Source organism: Camelus ferus, chromosome 4 (assembly GCF_009834535.1).
Source record: "Camelus ferus isolate YT-003-E chromosome 4, BCGSAC_Cfer_1.0, whole genome shotgun sequence".
NCBI classification, from domain to species: domain Eukaryota; kingdom Metazoa; phylum Chordata; class Mammalia; order Artiodactyla; family Camelidae; genus Camelus; species Camelus ferus.
Window position 1 is genome coordinate 34,748,175 of NC_045699.1, and position 22,629 is coordinate 34,770,803.

General features: G+C 38.2%; 1 protein-coding gene across 4 annotated transcripts in view; it reads left to right on the forward strand.

The window, feature by feature from the left end:
- Positions 1-22,629, forward strand: part of C4H9orf135 (chromosome 4 C9orf135 homolog) — a 240,842-nt gene that overhangs the window by 144,449 nt on the left and 73,764 nt on the right. Inside the window, exons 7-9 of one of the 4 annotated variants that reach the window (XR_004319251.1) lie at positions 3,942-4,012; positions 4,136-4,318; positions 16,582-19,507. The exons of 2 other annotated variants lie outside the window; for them this stretch is intronic. The gene's annotated coding sequence lies outside the window, so the exon portion shown is untranslated. Of the gene's footprint in view, positions 1-3,941; positions 4,013-4,135; positions 4,841-16,581; positions 19,508-22,629 lie in introns of those variants that run through there. One more of the 4 variants, XR_004319250.1, reaches the window with a different exon arrangement.

A 22,629-nucleotide genomic window follows, 5' to 3' on the forward strand; every position in this document is an offset into this window, starting at 1 on the left:
CACATTTAACAAAAGTTCAGGATTATGCTCTGAAAACTACCAAACAATTTTGAAAGAAATTAAAAAAGATCTAAATAAATGGAAAACCATCCCATGTGTATGGATCAGAAAAATTAAATTGTTGATGGCAGTACTCCCCAGATTGATTTATAGATTCAACACAATTTCTGTCAGAATCTGATTTCTTTGTAGAAATTGACAAGTATAGAAACTGATTCTAAAATTCATATGGAATTGAAGGGACCAAAAATAACACCCCAAAAATCCTGAAAATGAAGAATAAAATAAGAGGTCTCATACTTCCTGACTTCAAAGTTTACTACAAAGCAATGGAAATGTAGATAGTATGGTACTGGCACAGTAGTAAACATATACAGTGGTCCCCCTTATCCACGTTTTCACTTTCCTGCAGTCAACCATGGTCTGAAAATATTAAGTAAGTGGAAAATTCTATAAATAAACAATACATAGGTTTTAAATTAGTATCATGATGAAATCTCACAACATTTCATTTTGTCTTACCTGAGACGTGACTCATCCCTTTGTCCAGTTCATTCCACCTGTTACTCACTTAGTAGCTGTCTTGGTTATCATATCAACTCTTGTGGCATCAAAAGTGCTTGTGTTCAGGTAACCCTTACTTTTCTTAATAATGGCCCCAAAAAACAAGAGTAGTGATGAGGGTAATTTGAATATGCCAAAAATATGCTTCCTTTGAATGAGAAGTTCTCGATAAGGAAAGAAAAAAATTGTATGCTGAAGTTACTAAGTATCTACAGTAAGAATGAATCTTCTATCTATGAAATTGTGAAGAAGGATAAAGAAATTTATGCCAGTTTTGCTGTTGTACCTCAGACTGCAAAAGTTACGACCACAGTGCATGATAATTACTTAGTTTGTTACAAACATATCCCCTGAAGATAAGGGGGGCACTATTATAGATCAATGGAGTACAATTGAGAGTTCAGAAATAAATGCATAGTTCTATAGTCAACTGATTTATAACATGGATGCCATGACCACTCAGTGGGGAAAGGACAGTCTTTTCAACAAATGGTGCTGGAACAATGGGATAACCACATACAAAAGAATGAAGTTGGAACCTTACCTCACTCCGTATACAACAGTCAGCTCAAAATGAACCAAAGACCTAAGTCTAAGAGCTAAAACAATGAAACTTTTAGAATAAAACATAGGGTAAATCTTCATGACCTTGAATTTGGCAAAGGATTCTAAAAATGACATCAAAACCAGGAGCAATAATAGAAAAAACAGATACATTGAATTTCATCAAGATTAAAAAATTTTGTGCTTCACAGAACACGATCAAGAAAATGAAAAGACAACCTATTGAATAGGAGAAAACGGTTTTTTTCCTTCCTTTTTTTAAAATTGAAGTATAGTCAGTTACATTGTGTCAGTTTCTTGTGTACAGCATAATGTCCCAGTTGTGTATATATACATATATTCATTTTCATTAGATTATTATAAAATATTGAATATAGTTCCCTGTGCTATAAGAAGAAAAAATTTTTAATCTATTTTTATATATAGTGGTTAACATTTGCAAATCTCAAACTCCCAAATTTATCCCTTCTCATCCCTTTTCCCCCAGTAACCGTAAGATTGTTTACTATGTATGCAAGAGTCTGTTTCTGTTTTGTAGATGAGTTCATTAGTGTCCTCTTTTTTCTTTTTTTTTTAGATTCCACATATGAGTGATATCATATGGTATTTTTCTTTCTTTCTGGCTTACTTCATTTAGAATGACAATCTCCAGTTCCATCCATGTTGCTGCAAATGACATTATTTTATTCTTTTCTATTGCTGAACAGTATTCTATTCTATAAATATACCACAACTTCTTTATTCAATCATCCGTCGATGGACATTTAGGTTGCTTCCATGTCTTGGCTGTCATATATAGTGCTGCTATGAACATTGGGGTGCCTGTCTCTTTTTGAATTAGAGTTCCCTCTGGATATATGCCCAGGAGTGGGATTGTTGAATCATATGGTAAGTCTGTTTTTATTTTGAGGAATCTCCATACTGTTTTCCATAATGGCTGCACCAGACCACATTCTCACCAGCAGTGTACGAGGGTTCCCTAGGAGAAAATATTTGTAAGCCACACATCTGATAAAGGACTTGTAAGTAGAATATATAAATAATTCTTATGATTCAATAATTAAAAGTCAAATAATCCAGTAAGAAAGTGGGCAAAGGATCTGAATAGACATTTTTCTGAGAAAGATATGCAAATCATGGAAAGATGATTGATATCATTAGTCACCAGGGACATGCAAATCAAAACCACAGTGAGATACCACTACACCGACTAGGATGGCTAGAATTAAAAAGTGAGTTAATAACAAGTGTTGCTGAAGATGTGGAGAAATTGGAACCCTCATATGGTTGGAAAACAGTTCCTCAAATAATTAAACATAGTTACCTTATGCCCCAGCAATTCTACTCCTAGATAAATATACCCAAGAGAAAAGAAAATATATGTTCACACAAAAACTTGCACATGAATGTGTATAGCAGCATTATTTATAATAGCCCAAAGGTGGGAACAACCCAAATGTCCATCAACAGATGAATAGATATGCAAAAGGTGGTATCTCTCTACAATGAAGTATTATTTGGCCCCAAAATAAAAATAAAGCTCTGATACATGCTACAACTTGGATGAACCTTGATAACATGCCAAGCAAAAGAAGCCAGTCACAAAAGACCATATATTTATGATTCCGCTCATAATGAAGGTCCAGAATAAGGAAATCTATGAGACAGAAAGTAGATTAATGTTTGCTTAAGGGCTGGGGATGGAATGGGTGGATATGGAGGTGATAGCTAAAGGGTACAGAATTTCTTCTTGAGGTAATGAAAATGTCCTAAACTTCACTATGGTGATGGTTGCATATATCCTGCTTAAAACGTATAGTGTCCTTCTAAATCCAATAGTAATTGAAAGTTATCTCTTCTGTATTTTAGAGAAATGAGGCATAGGAAATTTATGACTTTACCCTATATATATTCCTAAGTATTATTTCATTCTAAAAACCTATGTTGTCCCAAACTAAAAAGTAACCTCCATGATTCATTCACTCAACAAATGTTGATCGCAGTATTTATTCTAAGCACTGCTCTAGGGACAATTTTTCTCAGGGAGCAAAACACAAAATTATACGTCCTCATGGAATTTACATTCTGTTAAGAGGAGATAATGAGCTTAATAAATAAGTAAATCATAGGTGTGTTTGAAGGTAGCCAATCCTATGGATACAATAGACCATGAGAGCAATAGTTTAATGTGTTTTCACATGAAAACTACAGTGCTCAAAAGAAAGCCTGGCTCAGGGATGCACAATGAATATTTGTTGAATAAATGAATGAATGAATAGATGTAGTTCAAACTGTATGTTTGGATACTAAAGGTTTGTAGTTTGTACTTTTGGACTGGTTTTCTTCTCTCTCTCTTTTTTTTTAAAATTACAGCAGCTGTAGAAAGAGTTTTATATCTGTCCTCCTTTCTTGTTCTGCTTTGTTCTAAAAGATGGCATAGTATAATGGTTAAGCACAAAAATCTCTAGAACCACTCTGCACAGATTCAAATCCCAGTTTTAGCACAAATTTCTGAAAAACTTAATTATACTTATCTTTATTTATAATAATTTTTCAACTGCATTCCTTTCATTAACGTAAACTTGAGGCTTTGTGTTTTGAAGACCTCCCTGTTACAATTTCAGTATTGTTTGTTAGCTCCATCCTGATCATACCCTTGCGTACTTATACTCATTCAACATTTATTTTTTGTCAGTTGTTTGCAACATCCTTGGTGCTAAGGGTACTATCTAATGATGTGCCCATCATAGAGGGATGGTAATCATCCTTTTCTGCTATTAATAGGAAATTTGATATATCTTGATCCTTTGCAGGATATGAACTTCTTGTCAGCTGGGACTGCCATGTCCACATCTAACATCCTTAGATCCTTATTCAGTGACTGGTACGTATAGATGTGCAGCTAATGTTTAATGAATGAAGAAAAGTTATCCTGTAACAACAATCAGTTATGTTTTCAGAAGACACATGTCTGCCACTGTTTTAAAATATCTTTGGTCTGTCTAAGGTTGGCCTCCCTGGGGTCTGGACTCTCTTTCAAAGTAACAGGTCTGCATGGATGGAGGGCCAGATGACGATCACTTGGCAGAAGCCCAGAACATGCTTCTCTGCCTTGGACATTAGCCAGCATGGGGCCGAGTTCAGAGAGTAACTGCTTCCTTCCTTGGATGTGCTGTTGCAACTCTCCCTTGTGAGCTGATTTTTCATTCCTGTGTTTTGGTTACATTTTCTTCTTTTTTCTTTTTCTTTGGGGGGGGAGGGGTGAGGTCCTGTTTTAAAAATAAAACAATAGTAGGGTTTGCTAAGATGTCTCAGCCAAATAGTAATTTATTAGCTGTGATATAATGATATAAGGAAATAGCAAGCTCTTTGGCTATTTATCTCATTATGAATAGAAAAAGTGAGTATAGAGATGTCTCAGTTGCTATGGATACCAGGTCTTTGAGATAATAGAATCCTTTAAACATAATCCAGGTCAATTAGGTTGGCTTTTCTCTTAAATATTATTTCTACCCAACATCCTTTTTTTCCCAACATCAGAAAGTGTGTTTTAATTTTTTCTCCAGTTTTGCCCTGATTTTTTTCTTTTTCTTATACCTCTTCTTTTTTTTTTTACACTACAAAATATGATATGAAGAAATAAGTATCTCTGGCTTTAATTCTATGTAAGCAGGATAACTGATTTCGTTGGTTCTACATAATTAACACAGAAATACCACAATGTGATTGACCCAGTTGTGATGTTCAGATTTTTTAAACTCAACCTTTGAAAATCGGGTTGATTATAAAAATAGTATATAACCATTTCATTGGTTTATTGAGTCAAAATTCTTTAAAACAAAATCTCTTTAGAATGAATACTTTTGAACACAGCATTAAGTTAATTGATTGTTGCAGAGGGGAAAAAATCACCAAATCCTCAAAATAAAACCCAATAAATAGCAACTCATAATTCAGGAGTGTGAGATAAGTCTATTCCCATATGTAAAGGTAGTCAGACACCTTGCTAAGAACACACATTTAAAAAGGTATAAGATACCAGTTAAATCATCATTCATCTATTTTTCAAAAGGAATCATTAGAGTGGATTTATAAAAACCCATTACTTTTTTAAACTTCTACTTTGGTGCTTGTTCTTTGTTTTAACTTGTATTTTTCTTTAGAGTGGAGTTGGTTTCATTACATACATTTAAAATCTGTGCAGTAAACATTTTTCTGGACTGTTTTGCTAGAGGCTTCCATGTTAGAGATGAAAGGGCCAGTTTATGAGTCACAAGGCCTGGGTTTTAGTCCCAACTCTGCTTCTAGTTGTGTGGCCTCAGATGAGTCATTTAACCTCTCAGATCTTAATTTTCTCATCCAAAAATTAGAGGTCAGATGACATAATTTTCCAATTTTCCCCTGACATCCTAAAATATCTACATTGCTTTGAAATTTACCCAAATCTCCAATTGATATCCAGCATCAAGGTTAGTAACTGCTTTAAGTAGGCTTACTGAGTTCAAAATGAAATAGAAAAGAAAAAGGTTTAGAAGTACAAGCCTGCTAGCAACTCTTTTCCAATGCTGCACTGCATTTAAAATAGTTTTAAATTTGCGGTGGAAAACAGGGATTAAACCACATTCAGGTGGATCATTGCAAAACCTTTATGGTTGGTGATATTTTCTCCAGATGGAAAGCAAGTGTGTAAAAGTAATACTGGCTAGTACTTGCATTTATTGTTCCCTTCCTAAATGTCAAGCACTTTGCTAAGTGTTTTTTATATGGCTCATCTCATCAATTCTCACAGCAACACTATGACACAGCTGTTAGGATGTCTATTTTACAGATAAAAATGGGCATAATAATGACCTAGGTGGCTCAGCTAGTAAGTGGCAGAACCAGAATTTGAATCTATACTGACTTTACATGTCCAGAGCATATAAACTCTGTAATGCACAGACATTCAGGTTTTGGGGTTTTGGGTTTTGTATTTTTTGTGGGTTATACATTCTTCATATATCTCAACATCTGTCATTATCTCCTGGACAGGGATTCTTCTGTGCATACCTGATCTCAGTAAAAGGCACCACGCCCATCAGTAAACAACAAGACAGAAACTTGGGAATTTCACCCAATACCTCCCATTCTCTCATTTCCACTTTTCACCTATGCAGTCCATCACCAAGTCTGTTCCATTTTATTTATTAAATAGCTCTCAAAACACCAGGGGAACTTGGTGTGTGGATGCTTTGCCTTCTGCTTGAGTACAGTCCCCATCTTTGTTCCTATTGTCTTAGTCTAGGATTTTTTTCAGCAAAAAAAAAAAGTCCAGGCAACAATCCTAATTTTCTTGTCATCTCAGGTTCCAGTGGCCAAACCTTCAGTTGATTTCCATCTCCAGTATCAAGTCAAAGAGTCTTCCTGACTAACCAGCTGAGCCCAAAACATTGTGAAGTGGGACAAGCCATTCACATTATGCCCTATCTAATGTACCAACTTATAGATAGAATCCCTGAGCTGAAAAAAAAAAATGGTTTTAAGCCATCTGAGATGGCTTTGAGATAACTTTTTAAAAAATCACTGCTGCGTATATTCATAGGAAATGTTTTGGATACATATATTTAAGATATTTGAAAATATTTGGGAGTGTGATTGAGAGAAGATACACAGTAGGAAAGGGAGGATATGTTTGCATGTTCAAGGGTATATATTTTACAATAACAGAAAGTAATGTGTATTTGAATAAACCAAGAGTTCTGTAGAGAAATTGAAATGGCAGAGGGAAGAGAGTTGGAGTTGGGGTAAGAGGAGTCCATGCAGCCTCAGGGCAGGCTGTTACAGAAGAAATCTCACTCCTCCCTTCCGTACCACTACCATCTTTGATATTCTGGTTTGTGTTAACCAAATGTCACTCCAGAGAGTCAAGGGGAGGAAACAAGCCAGCAGATCCTTCTACTTGAGAGCTCTCCACAAGACGACCCTCTTTATTACAGTCGATTTCTACAATAGCTGCTGCAACCGCAAAGCAAAAACCTTTACATGTGGCTGTTGAAAAGCTATGTGTAGATTTAATCCCTGCCCTGTAAAATTTCACAGTGAAAGAATGAGTCTTGATTGCTACTCCACTGGCTTCTGTTTTCAGTTATACTACTGGTTCCCAGAAACTAAGAGGACTCTGAGGTGGGCATGAGCCTGGTATGTTCAGGTGACTAAAGGAAGGCTAAAGCATCATAAATAAGAAGAGCTAGGTTAAATCTGAGGGTTAAGTAGAAGGCAGAATATGGAGGGCCTTTTAGGCTAACATGAAAAGTTTGCATTTTATTCTTAGAGCAACAGACAGGCATTGGAGGGTTGTAAACAGAAGAGTGATATGATCTGATTTACACTTTGTGGAGACCTCTCTGGGTGCCATTTGGAGAATGTGAGCAGAGGGACACCACCCAAGAGGTTGTTGCAGCTGTCTGGGGGAAGGTTTATTGTGCCCTAGGCTCAGGCTTGGGCAGGGAGAATGAAGAGAAGTGATTGGATAAGGGATGTCCTTTTGTGGTAGAGCTGTCAAGACTTCCTGATGGATTGAATGTGGAGGTAGAAGTAGGAGAGAAGTCCAGTATGACTTCCAGTTTCTGACTGGAGGGACTGGGTCCATGGTAGTGCCATTTACTAAGATGGGGAAGATTAAGGGAGGAGTGTATTTTGTGGGAAGAAAAATGAAGAGTTCTATCTCACACCTAAGAATAGATCTTAGGTATGAGATTCTGGGGACCATCCAAGTGGAGTGCTGTAATAGCTCTAACGAGGCATCCTGTTTCCAGTCTTGGCTCCAGTTGTCTTCTCTCCTCTGACTCCTCCATTCTCTTCTACAAGCCATTGTTCTGTTAATCTTTCTAAAGCCTGGCTCAAATCATGCAAGGTCCATGCTTAAAAATATTCAACATGCCATTATTCCCCTTGGCATCATGTACAGGTACCTCAGTCTGGTTTTGAATTATATTCTGAACATCTTCTTTCATCCTTTTCTCTTGCTGTAACTGCTTTATATCTACTGTATGATTTAAACTGGACAACTTTTTCTCCCTCAAATGTACCTTGCATATTCCTGTTTCCAAATTCTTTCTCAGGTTTTCCCCTTTACCTGGAATCTCCTCAAGCTCAATGGTCATAATCAATTAGAACTCAATTGAAATTATAGACTTTAAAAACATAACTCTAGACCTTTATGGATATTGGTGTAACACTGACACTAAATTACCACATTAATTATTCTTCTTAAATGTGTCTACCATCTTTCTGGCATTTAAAATGTATTCATATAAAGTAATTGTTTCAAATGTGTATTATAAAATGGTGAAGGGGTTACATGGTTTCAAATGAATAGAAAGAGTAGTAGACATCTTTGAAGTCTCATTAATCTTTAGTGAGGAGCCATGAGAGCAAAACTCACCACTCAGAAGTTCAAAATAATTTTTAAAAGGTTAAAAGCCAGGGGGATGATTTATGGAAAAATCCAGTGGAAACCTCCTTTCATAGAAGAAGGGCATCAATATGATTAAAAGAAAGCAGGGTGGGAGTAGGATTTTAATAGTAATAATACCCTTAAATAGCAACTTAAATGCTAGCACCAATATTCTTACTGTTGTTGGTGTATTTTACTATTCCTAGTTTAGTGACAGGCCCTGTGTTGCCTTTTGAAGGAGTTTGCAAAGCCCTAATACCTTTAACAGAGTTTTGTGCTTTGTGGGCTCACATCATTGTATCCACCAGAAAACACATCTGGTAATGAGCAAGAAGAAGTAGCATTTGGGTGTTTTGTAATGGACATGGTGGTTAGGTACCAACCAGAATATTAAAAAAGCCACTTCATGTTCATTAGAATTTGTGTATTTCTATTCTGTTGGGGGAAAAAAAAACATGTCACAAGTATAATAACTGTGGGTGGTAGTTTGTAAATTTTGCCATCAATTATAACATATTTTAAAATTCAGTGTTATGGAGGACGCTTAACTAATCTCTACAAATGGTTTTTTTTTTAATGAAGTGTTTTTTATCAATTTCATCATACGTAACTAAAACAATGGTTATTATTTTTGAGTCTATGGCTAAGGTGGCATAGAATAAATTGTATCTATTGATCATCAAATTGAATTCCATTAAGATTCACAGTTCAACACAGATTGAGCTGTACAGTGAGCACCGGATCTTCTTTTGGCCTAGGTTCACAGTTCTAGCCCCAAGCATTTAAAAATTGTCCTTTGAATAGCTCTCCTATCCACTGGTGCTATTTTTGAGGCCTTAAAATTTCATTCCCCCCGAACATGTTAGTTTAGTTTAGAACAGATGTGTATGGCATCTGTGCACATATGTTTCCTGCAGAATTCTTGGGAGTGGAGGATCAGTCTTCCAACTTTGAAGCAGATCCCTTTTGATGAACACACTTGAGATCGCTATTTCTGGATCTGAGAAATTACACTTCTTCCCTATCTCTAAAACTATCAGTGTTTTTGGTGGCAGGCAGCCATGCAATTTAATGAGTTGCCTTTTTCTTCCTCCCAGATTTTTCCCCTAGCACATTCCAGTTTTCCAGCTGGGATCAGGCTTGGGACTCACTCACTTCTGGACGTGAAAGTCAGCCTGGCAGGCCCAGTCCCAGAGCTATGGCTTCTTTACAAAGCCAGCTTTGTAAGGGGGCTCCTTGACTATGGAGAAACCCACTAGAGCATGAAGTTTCTTTCATCAGCTTTTGGGAGCTCTGACAAATGTCCTGAGCATTTTCACCAGGTCTTGACTTCCCAGTGAGGTTTCTATGGCTCCATTGTCAACATTTTCCAATACTGACTTTGGAGCTTAGAAAAGGACTCCAAGAAATAAAGTCTGTTTTACATTTCTAAAAAAGTCATTTTAAAAATGATAGTAATATCAGTTATATTTGAAAATGGCACTGAAATGTTTCCTGCTAGGACATGCATATACTCCTAGAGGGGAGGCTCCCACTGTCAAGGGTTCACACTTACTGATGCGAATGGTCTAGGGGTGAGTGATGCTCAGCACACTGGAGTCTGTAAAGTGCTCCTGCCATCTGTCAGATGATCATAGAAAGATAGGTATAGGAGACCAGAATATGCCACCTTAAATAGGCCTCTTTGGCATAAGGATTAGTTTGAGAAACAGCAGACACAGGAAAAGCTCTGAAAACAGAGTTGAAGTTAGCCTTTTGTAAAGGAAATTTACATTTGTAAAGGAAATTACCATTTGTAAAGGCGTCTCTTTCTCTGCATCAAGAGAAGAAAGATGACTGTAAATCCTTAAAGACTCATTAATGGAGAAGGCATTTAAATCTGCAAAACAAATGTTACCCTTGTTTACTGTACTTTTCTTGGTTATTTTCCCATAACTGGCCTCCCCTACACCTTTTTTCTTTTGTTTTATCTGAAGATGGTGTTTAAGCTCAAGTCCTAGCCACCTCTTTGAATTTATTCACCTCTGAGTTTCTCCCACAAATCTGAGAGATATACATGTTAATAAACTTCGGTTTTCCTCTTGCTAATCTGTCTTTCATGACAGAGGTCCCATCCAAAAAACTAGAACAGAAGGAATTTTTATTTCCTCCACTACATAGGGATATGAGAAACCTGAGCCTATTGTCACCTGCAAACTGGCCTTTTTGGGGGGGTTCAGGTTTTACAACACATGGATATTTTTCTAGTGCTCCCTTCTGAGGAATAATCAGGTTTTTAAAAAAATTTCCCAAAGTGATTCTGTCAAAATCTCAGTCCATAATCCTCTGTGTTTGTCCTAAATCTCCCCTACTATGTCTACTATGACCCAGTGCGATTTACTGCAGGGCCAGGTAATCTTGGAACCATGTCAAATCATTGTGTTACAGCTCAACAACTATTAGCTTCTGCAACAACTATTAGCTTACTACAACTATTAGGTCAGCACTCATTTAAACATAATTCAGATTTTTATAACATCTAGAAGTTATTAGTTATAAATAGCTAAGATTATACATTACCAATAATTAAGAATCATTGAGCTCACCCCATCCAGGATGCATGGAATAAGTGAAATCTGTTGTAGGTGCTTGTCGACTGAAATAAATGCACAGCCTAAAAGTTGAGAATTATGTTTTATTTGGCGGACATTTCTGAGGACTAAAGGTCAGGATGACAGACTGTCAGATGGCTCTGAGGAACTGCTCCAAAGAGGTAGGGGAGGAGCTAGGATATATAGGAGTTTTACATCAAAGGCCAGGTAATTGGAACATTAAAAGATTACTTGTTAACTGAAGAAAACCAGACATCTCAGATTAAAGAATTTAGCACTTTTCTATGTATGGGAAGGAGCAAACATCTGGGCTCATTGAAATCATTCCTTTGACAAGCATCCAGCTATCTAGGGCCAGTATCCTGTCCTTTCTTATTCTGAGTCCCCCTCAGGCTGCCTGCTTGTCTTCACTGTGGTGAGTGGCAGCAGCAGCTGATGACTTGATGGCTTCAGCATTCTTTGTTTACTGATATAGTTTGGGTATTTTTTGTTCACATGCTATTTATGCCAATTTTTTTTCAGTTTTCAGTTTTATTAGGTAGAATTGTTACAATTTGACTGCACATGTACAATGTATTGCATATAGATACATATACACAATATACTGCACTTTTTTTATATTTACATGTATGTACTGTTCTTTGTTTCTAAGAACATTTAGAGCTTTAGCTTTTTAAACTTACATAGTTATTAAAGGAATAAAGCCAACCACAAAATAAGAATTTATTCAAAAAGATACATACACCCCACTATTAACAGCAACATTCTTTATAATTGCCAAGATATGGAAGCATCCTAAGTGCACATCAATAGATGAGTGGATAAAGAAGATGCAGCATATATATGTAAGGAGTACAACTCACACATAAAAAAAAAAAAGGATATTTTGCCATTTGCAGCCCTTCATTCACTTTTTTTTTCCACTTCAAAAACCAGAATTTTATAACAGGGATAAATATTTCCATTGCATCAAAAAGAACAAAATACCTAGAGAAAAGCTTAACCAAGGAGGTTACCTATACTCTGAAAACTGTAAAACATTGATGAAGGAAATTAAAGCTGATACAAAGAAATGGAAAGAGATCTTGTGCTCTTGGATTGGAGGAATCAACATTATCAAAATGGCTGTACTACCCAAAGCAATCCACAGATCCAATGCAACCCCTGTCAAAGTACTCATAAAACATTTTTCACAGAACTAGAACAAAAAAATTTATATGGAGCCATAAAAGACCCGAAACTGCCAAAGCAATCTTTTGTAGGTCTTTTCTCTCTCTCTCTCTCTCTCTCTCTCCTTTTTGTTCTCTTTTCTTATGGTTTGATGACTAGAGAAGTTCCTTTAACGTTTGTTGTAAATCTGGTTTGGTGGTACTGAATTCTTTTAGCTTTTGTATATCTGTGAAGCTTTTGATTTTTCCATCAAATCTGAATGAGAACCTTGCTGGATACAGTATTCTTGCTTGTAAGTTTCCCCTTTGCATCACTTTAAATATATCTTGCCACTCCCTTCTGGCCTGTAGAATTTCTGCTGAAAAATCAGCTGATAACCTTATGGGAGTTCCCTTGTATGTTATTTGTTGCTTTTCTCTTACTAATTTTAATATTTTCTCCTTATCCTTAATTTTTGTCGATTTGACTACTCTGTGCCTTGGTGTGTTGCTCTTTGGGTTGATCCTGTGTGGAACTCTGCGCTTGCTGGGCTTAGTTGACTGTTTTGTTTTCCAAGTTGGGGGAGTTTTTGTTACGGAAACGACAGGCCAGCCAAGAAACAAGCACCACTCAGAGGGTTGGAGTATTCAGATGAATTACGCCGGCGGGCTCAGAGGGGCTTCTGCTCCGAAGCTCTGAACACCTCCAAGACGTGCACATGAGGTTTTACAGGGTAAAGTACAAGCTTGGGGTATTCGGCCAATAGGCATGGAACAGCTTTAGAAGCAGCATTATCACAAAAGTGGAGGCAGGGAGGCAGCAAACCAACATTCCAAAGCCAGATATATATCTTTGAAAATCCAGCTGGCTAGCAAAAAAACATGAACAGCAAACCAACACTAATTAACTTAGATTTACAAGTTAGTCCAGCAGAACTCAGATCAGTATTCCGATTCTTAGATTTGTGAGTTATCTTGTTAGACCAGCCCAGCCTCTCCTTCACATTCCTAGACTTGTGAGTTATCTTGTTAGACCAGCCCGGCTTTTCCTTCACATTTTCAGATATTATATTTATGTCAGTTTTACAGATGAAAACCGAGACTCAGAAATGGTAACTTGCTTAGCTAGTAACTAGTAAAACTAGATCCTGAACCTAAGGGTATTTAAGACTAAAATATATGCTTTTTAGCTACCATGCTGTTTATCCTCACTCCTTTATCTGGTTTGTTTTTACTTTCCAGTCAAAATCTGAGCTAATGTTTTCCATTTCCCTGGCCTTTGTGGCCCAAATTCATCCCTTTCTCTGGGTTTCAAGCAATTTTGGAGAAGACCCTTCAGGATTGCTCAGGATTGAAGGTAGAGAGCTAATCATTCTTTAACTGCTTAATTCTTCATTCATCCTTTTTATCTAGGAAAAGAACAGGTTAGGCATGGTGTGCCTTCAGGAGAGCATAAGTCAGGAGTTAGTTTCAATTTCTTAGTGATCTCATTCCTATAATTAGGTTCTGTTAAGGTTAGAATGGGACAGAAATGGGTAAACAGGAAAGGAGCAAAAGAGCTGCTTTCAAGAAGACAATTTTAATGTTGAAGAAGCATCAAACCAGAATGTGATGTGCATCACAGACAACCCACTGATGGGATTGCAAAGGCAGAGGGAAATCTCCCTCTTTTATGTAGCTCAGTGGTGAGTAGTCAAATAGAGTGAGTAATTAGATGGGTTTTGCAATTTTCAGTTAGGTGACAGGTCAGGACACTGGAGGGGACCTTATTTTTCTCAATGACTATACTCAGAAGAGATGGCTGCCTGGTCCTTGAGGAAATTTTCCTGAGTTGTGAGACTGGCGATTAAAACCATTAAAAAGATTTACATATATTTGAAAAGGATAAAGAAAGAAATTCTGAAAGAAAACAGAGCAGAGGGAGGAAAGTTAATACTCAAAAGGGAGAATTAAGACTCTTATTTTTAATTTGCATCTGCCTCATACTATCTAAATCTTAACTCTTTGGGATTACATTGAGCTTGACCCACCCTTCTCCATATGCCCAGCTTTTGGGGTCAGTATTTCTTTACTGCCCCTCCTCCAAAACTTTCTACAAAAAAAAATGTCTACACCATTCTACTCTGGTCTCTCAACTTTCTCTAAAGCAGCTGCCACACTGAGACACATTCGTTAGGAACAGCATTAGAGTGACCAGTAGCTTCTCTTCAACTGAATTTACATTTCACCCACTCTGGAGGCTGGACTGGGAAGACTCCCAAATACACATCCTGTGGAGGACCCTGCCTGCTCCCAGCATTTAGTGACTCAGATAATACTTCCTGGGAGAGGTTAGCCTCCAGGAAGAACTAAGAGAAAGATCAAAGTGGCATGTCAGACGTAGATCTGTCTTCCAGTTAAGTGACCAGAAAAAACACTTAATTTACTGCTTGAGCTTTATATAAATCAAGCTTCGGTGGAATCCTGGGATTATATAGGGGAGGAAAAAGTTTTCTTCCACTCTCTTAAGGTCCCTGGCTGGGTCTGAAAATTAAATTGACAAAAATAGATTAACGGGGGAAAGCGTACAAGTTTATTTAATATAAATTTTACATAGCACAGGAGCCTTCTTTAAGGAAATGAAGACTTGAAGAATCTGTTAAACCTGAGTGTTTTCATACTGGGCTTGATGACAGGTGCACAGTTGAGGAGGAATATGACAGATTAAGGACTATGAGGTGAGTGTAGTCAACTGAGGGAAACTTCGCAAGGCCTGTTCACATTCCTCTGTGTCCCTCTGACTTGGAGCTCAGGATCCTCCTTTCCTCTTGGTGTAGGGAAGGCACCTCTCACCTGAGGGTCTTATATCCTGTTTCAGGGGAGAAGGGTGGGAGGTCAGAGAGACATGCTTGCTTCTACTGTTTCTTCAGCCTCCTTCAGCCAAGGTGCCATGTTTTCGGATAGCTTGTTCTGAACACTGTCACTTACCATGAATTGCAATGACCAACATTGGAGTGCATCTCCTGTGGGTACCGCTCCTCTAATTCTCCTTCAGACAATTCTTGTCCTCCTAGCATCTCTTTTACATACAGAGCTGTTTTTTAGAAACAACTAATTTCATCTATGGATGAAGTGATATGATGTTGAAGGGGATCAGGATATGCTATCTCAAAATATGCCGCTTTGGCATAAGAATTACATTCAGCTGAAGGCATTTGAGTTGCTGAAATCCCTTATCTGCCTCAAAGCAGTGACTCCCAGAAGAATTCAGTTGTCATAAATCCCCTTCCCAGAAGCAACTCTAATATTCTCCTTGGGGAGATGAGAAGTCACCTCTACATCCAGATAGATATTATCACAAACAATCACATCTCCCATCTATTTTCCTAAGGGCCCATTTATCTTTCCAAAAAGTCATTTGTATTTCCATAAGTGCCCTTTCTCTCCCCACTTCTAAGAAGTCATTTATTCTCCCAGAAGTGTCCCTCTGCCTCCCCTCTCCTTTTTCCCCTGTTAAGATGGTATATAAACTCTCGAATCTCACCACTCCTTTGGGTATTCACTTCCTTTTGCAGTGTCTCTGTGCAGGTAAATTTAAAAATAGATAAGTGTATATGCCCTCTCTCTTGTTAATCTCTCTTTCATCTTTTAAGTTTAATTTATAGGCTTCCCCAGCCAATGAACCAAAGATGGCAGAGAAAAGTTTTTCTTCTCCTATGTCTAGAATTTGTTTCAAAATAATGTGGAAGGAGAGAATGGACGGGAAAGAATTGGCCATGGGTGGATGGTTGTTGGGACTGGTGATGTCTTTTTGTATACATTTAATATTCTCCACACTAAAAAGATAGCAAAAAATAGTTGGATTCTTTTGTTGCTAAGAATTTGCTATTCGGTTTCCTATCTTTGGTTATGATTTTAATTATCAGGGTAACAACCAGGAAGAATTTATGGCTGAAAATTCACCACCACATTTTTGCAGGAGATAGTTGGTGGTTGATATGAGTACAGTAAGTGATCAACACATGTAAACTAATAACTATTGTATATGGAAGGCCTACAATATGCTAGACACCATGTGCAGTACTTCATAAACACTATTTTGAATCTTCACAAAAACCTGCCAGGTAGGGTTTATTATCTCCATCTTCTAAGTGTGGAAATTGAGGTAATTAAGTTGGCCAAGGTCACCTAGCCAGTAAATGACAGAGCTGGCTTTCAAACACAAATGTGTCTCCCTTAAGTCTGTGCTCCTTCATTCATATATTTGAGAAATGTTTATTGAATGTCTATCACGTACCAGGCATTGTTCAGAGCTGTGACCTTGGAAAGTACCATCTCTGCCCAAATCAGTGGAACCTACAATCTCCTCCTCCTACCTTGAACCACTTTCAATGCATGGATTTGACTCTGGGCAGGAAAGCAGGACCTGACATTAGTCTTCTCCCAACTATATGGAAAGCAAAGGTACAGCAAAGTTATTCTTAGGAAAAATTGTCCAAGATTTGGAAATATGCAAAAAAGATTTTTGCACGTCCTTTCTGTGGAGTGCTGGGCCCTGTCTAGTGGGTGATTTGGGGATTAGCTGGTTACATAACTTTTGGTTATCTTTTGATTGCTAGATATCATCTCACTTTATAAGGACAGAAGTTCCTTTGTAGAAAACTGATAAAAATGCAAATGATTCTGGCCTACAGCAAGAATGTAGAGACAGCTGATTTCTGCCCTGCAGAAAAAATCATTCTAAATATTATACTTTATTATTTGATATTATATTAACCAGATTCGCTTCTATTAGCAAATTTATGTCAGCATTCCTGATGCCAATGCCTGACTAGTTTGGAGAAGAAGTCAGGGGCCAAATCAAGGTAGTCTTGCAGGCTGTGAGGAGGAGTCTGGATTTTACTGAATGTGTGACATGAAACCATTGTAAAGTTTCAAGCAGAGGAGTGACATAATGTGAATTATCCTCTCTAAGGACCAATCAGGCTGCAAGGTGTTCTGAAGTCAAATAAGCATGGGGCTTTGGGAAAGCTATTCCATCTCTCTTCTCCACAGATCCCTCACTGGTACAGTGAGTAAAATGATAACTGCAGTGCAGAATTGCTGTGAAAATTATGTAAGGCTGGAGACATGCACACCCACTCCTCCTGACACAAATCACTGATCAGGTAGACGAGTGTGTCTGCACTAAGGCAGCTGGGCTGAGTTAGCCACTAGAAGCATCCAGATGGCATCTTCTCAATGTCCTTACTTCCTCTCTAAGGGAGGAGGGATCATGGAGGTAGTTAGCCTCAGTAGGGAACAGGGGTGAAGGTGAGAATAAGAATCTAAACTCATGCTTTATGAGCCCTGGCAAGTCTGCAAATCTAGATTGAATAAGGAAGAGCTGAACAGGGTTTTTGTTTTGTTTTATTAAACAAATGTAACATATTCCTTATGGTTATTCTTGTGAAAGCCAGAAGAAAGAAAGAAAAAGAAAAAGAAAGGAAGGAAGGAAGGAAAGAAGGAAGGAAGAGAAAGAAAGAAAGAAGAAAAGAAAAAAGAAAGGAAGAAAAGACAGGGAAGGAAGGAAAGGAGGGAGGAAGGGAAGAAAGAAGGAAGGAAGGTGCCTTACGTTGCAGGTAGGTTTGAGTTGAAGAAATTATCTCACGCATAGATTTCTTTGAAGGTCCCTGAGTACTGACTTTCTATCCCTTTTTCTTGGGGCCCTTCGTTAGGCCTAATTATAGGAAAGGGGAACCCGACCTAGAAAAACTCTGAGAAGAGAGAACAAAGAACCTTTGGTTCCTCAGAATGTCTGAAGGTTCTCCTTGCTGTTTACTGGTGGGAGTGTCACTTGAGGTATCTTATACCTGGTAGAGCACCTGGTGCAGCAATGACACTGTGAGGTTAATATTATCTCCCCCATTGAACAGATGTTGAAACTGAGGCTCAGAGAGCTTGAATAATGCATAACTGGCCAGTAATGCAGCTAGTATGGAAAACAAATTCAACCTGAATCCAAATCCCACACTCTAAACCTCATGGTAGGTATATGTTTTCATATGGTTTGTTTTCTATTTGAGACATTGCCAGAAACCAGCAGTTAATAAGGCATACATTGGCTTTATGCCCTGTAATAGCTCAGGTTAGATTTTTGTATCGTATTGGATCTGACAGCCATTTCTCTGCCATGTAATCATTTCTGTAATCTTAGGAAAGTTCTGTCTTCCGTCTCCTGAATTGACAGAGTGGGACATGAGGCATTAAGACTGAGGGAGGAATTTGTGTGTGTGTGTGTGTGTGTGAGAGAGAGAGAGAGAGAGAAAGAGAGGCTGTGTGTGTTTTGGGGGCAGGGAGAATATGCATATTTTAATTTTCAGGGATACAATGCAGTAATTCATCATCACATAGATTCTAGTCTGTGGTAGCCCTTTGTGGTATTTAGCTCACTAGTGAGAGTTTCTGCTCTTATTTGTTCCCATTGTAGCCATTTTGGTAAATGACTAAAGCAGTTGGCTCATTGGTTTATTTCTCTTCGTGAGATATATGTAGGAGGAAGTAGAGTAAAACAGTTATTTTTGAGACTAGCAAGGGAATCTCTGACCCTCCTCCTTATACTTTAAAAGAGATGTTTAAAAGCAGCCTTCTTTTCTGGTTACTTCTTGCATATTTGCTTACAGAAGCAAGGCACTAACAGTGGTGGGTGATACAGTGGGCTGCCAAGGCTGTCTTCTGCCCTAAAAAGCCATGTCATCGCATCTCAAACTTTCTCCTCAGCATCGGGCCTTATTCGTCACGACTCACTGGTTGGTTGTGGACAAAATCCACTCAAACCAGCTTAAGCAAAAGAATTTGTTAAAAGGACAAAGAGGTGTTTTAGAATATTCCAGGGCAGGGATGCAGCTAAGCAAGGAGCAGATGGGAACCACAAGAATGTATCTCTTTGTGTCTGTCTCATATTTCTGTCTTTTACAGTGTAGCTTCCTCTGCTTTTTTGGTTTACCTGAAGGACAAATCTAGTTTTCCAACAGCTTTTGAGTTTAAATGTTATAGTTGTGACTCTCCAGAAATAGTTATCTCTGTCTCTGTCTGACCCTCCCTGTGCTACACACCTACCCTTTCTCTCTAAATTCTTAGAGAAGAGACTCTGATTTGCTGGTCTGGGTCAGTTGCCCTTCCCCAAGCCAATCAACCATGGCCATGATATTGGGAAAATTTATACTGCACAGCAAGGCTGCATAGAGCGTGGGGTCCATGACCATGGGCATGGGGCAGGGGGCTGACCACTGTACATGTGTTGGTCTGCAAAGGTACATTTAACTGTGCTTCTCGGGATTTTCAAGGAACTATGGAAGCACATGGCTGTACAGTGGTTGGTCTGATCAGACAGGCTGACCCTCATAACTGGAGGCATATCTCTCATGAGCATGATGTATTCCGTTTATTTTCTGTAACTTTAATAATGGTTCCATATCACCTCATGAAAAATTTATTCACTGTGGCTTTGAAGGGGCAAAACAGAGCAACAATAGCTTTCAAAGGTGAGCTTGAGAAAGAAAAACAGTTCTGGGAAAAGGAGTACATAATTTCCCATGACTTTCTTTTAAGTCAAAGCTCCAGAAGCCTCCAATATTAAGGTGCAAATTGATGTTCTTTATGGGCCACACTGGAGGACAATTCTTCTCCAGAGGTGAGGGGACGAGACCTCATGGCCCTGACTGTTGTCCTCTATTATCATCCTTAAGTCTCTGCTGTCATTTTCCATTGTTACTATCATTTTGTTTGGGGTGTGTGCGATCTTTTATATTTCTTCTCAAGGACGAAAACATGATTGCCCTGACACCCCAAAACTCAGGGGTGACAGGGTTGGCACATTCAAACAAGATCTCACTAAATGTCAAGAGAAGTTAGATAACATAGCTTACAAGATATAGTCATCCCTTATGAATGTATGGAAGAGTGTGCTTTCCCTTTCTATTTGTATCTCCATCCTTGCTTTTCACGGTACTGAGGAGTGTGATGAGCATATACGAAAAAGCACTGAGTTCCCTCCACAAGTGAGTTACCACGCAGTCAGGGGAGATGATCTGTTGTCAGAGAATGGCTGAGTAGAATATCCCTACTTTACCCACATAGTTTTGGTCATCATGTATTTTTAAAAAATCTCTGCGAGGTTCCCTTTTGTCATTGTATTTGTTTTCTATTGCTGCTGAAATAAATTACCACACACTTAGTGACTTAAAACAACACAGATTTATTATCATACAGCTCTGGAGGTCAGAAGTCCAATGTGGGTCTCATTGGGCTAAAATTAAGGTACTGACAGCATTCCTTTCTGGAGGTTCCAAGGGAGAAGTATATGTATAAATTTTACCTCTAGCTTCTAGAGGCCACCCATATCCATTGGCTTCAAAGCCAGAAATGTTACATCTCTCTGACCCTTCTGCGGCCATGTATCACTCTGACTACAGCTGGGTAAGGGTCTCAGATTTTAAGAACCCACATGATTGGACCCACCTGGACAATCCAGAGTAAATGCCTGCTCTCAAGGCCCTTAACTTTATCCCATCAGCAAAATCTCTTTTGCCATGTAAAGTGACATATTCCCAGGTTCTGGGGATTAGGACACAGACACCTTTGAGGGGCCATTATTTGGCCTATCATGATCATGCAAACCACTTTTGATTAGAAGAAAAAAATTCTATCATAAACATAAAGTGAATGAAACTTCTTCTGCCTTCCAGGGAGATGATATGATTTTTCTCCAAACTAGATTAAAATTTTTAACTTCTATTAGGAAAACACAATGATGGTCTTAACAGGCCTTTTTGGCTATGAAAGGCCTTCTTAGACTTGGATAAGATGGGAAAGGTTCAGAAGAAGAAGAAAGTTGCTCCAAATAATAAAGTAACAAGGACTTTAGGAAACTGCACATATGCACATATACCCAATATTTATCATGAACATGTATATTTGCAACAAATTTACACACCCAAATTAATGAATCTCTAGACTCTGTGACTAAAATTTCCAAATTTCCAGAACTTCCTCTTTTTTGTGATTTTTTTTTTAATAAAAGAAAACATTGCTTTTGACTTCACTTTAGTTTGCACGCATGGAATCTATGTCGCATAGGGCGTGGAGAGCTTCCTTTGCCTTAGTTGGAGTTTATAGGGATTCTTCTTATTGCCTGGCCCAGGGGGAAATGCCTTCCCAAGAGACCTTGCTGGCTTGAAATAGTAAAATACCAAACACAAGCACGTGTAATACTGGGGGTGTGGGGAAGGGAGAGATCTCTGGAGCTTTTTCAACTTGAAGACTAAAACTTTTGTTAAAAAACAACTCCCCATTTTCCCCTCTTCCCAGCTCCTGACCACCACCATTCCACGTTCTGTCTCTCTGATTTTGGCTAAGTAATTCTCCTAAGTGGAATATAAGTGGACTCATGCAGTATTTGTCTCTTTATGGTAGGCTTATTTTAACATTATGTCTTCAAGTATTATCATGTTGTAGCATGTGACAGGATTTACTTCTTTTTTAAGGTTGAATACTATTCTGTTGTATGTATTTACCACATTTAAAAAATCCATTCAAATTTAACACAACATTGTAAAATGACTGTAACTCAATAAAAAAAATGTTTAAAAAGTCCATTCATCCATCAGTGGACATTTGGTTTGCTTCAAACTTTTGGCTATTATGAAATATTCTACAATGTACATGGATGTACAGATATCGCTCTGAGATTCTGTTTTTAATGCTTTTGGATATATACCCAGAAGTGGGATTTCTGGAACCTATGGTAGTTCTATTTTTAATTTTTTGAGGAGCCTCCATGCTTTCCATAATGGCTGCACCACTTTATATTCTCACCAACAGTGCACAAGGGTTCCGATTTCTGCACATCCTTACCCAGACTCTTTTATAGCTGGGTTTTTCGTGTGACTTAACTGACACCAAGCAGATGCCCCTGAGAGATGTAGAAAGCAAAAGTTCATATTGTAAAGCACAATGTGTAGATGTTTGGTTTTCTGTGACCGATGTAGCTGAGGTCCCAGTGGCTGGTACTTAGCTTTGTGGGTGTCAAGAAGCAGAACATGAGACATTGATTTCACCTGCATGGAAAGCAGCAGAGGCAGTGGGTGGCCTTCTGAATGTGGCAGCAAACTCTGCAGTATTGTTCTGGAAGTTGTTCCTGGAAGCTCAGCCTGGTGCCTGCACCTCCAGCTCTTCCAGTGATTCTGTAAGCATCTAAGAGTGATGGAGAGGGTGGGGATCACATTGAAAACCTGATCACCAGTTGTCTGTCTCTGCTTAAACTTGTAGAAGGTGTTCCTGTTATCTGTGACTGCACTCTGATTGATCT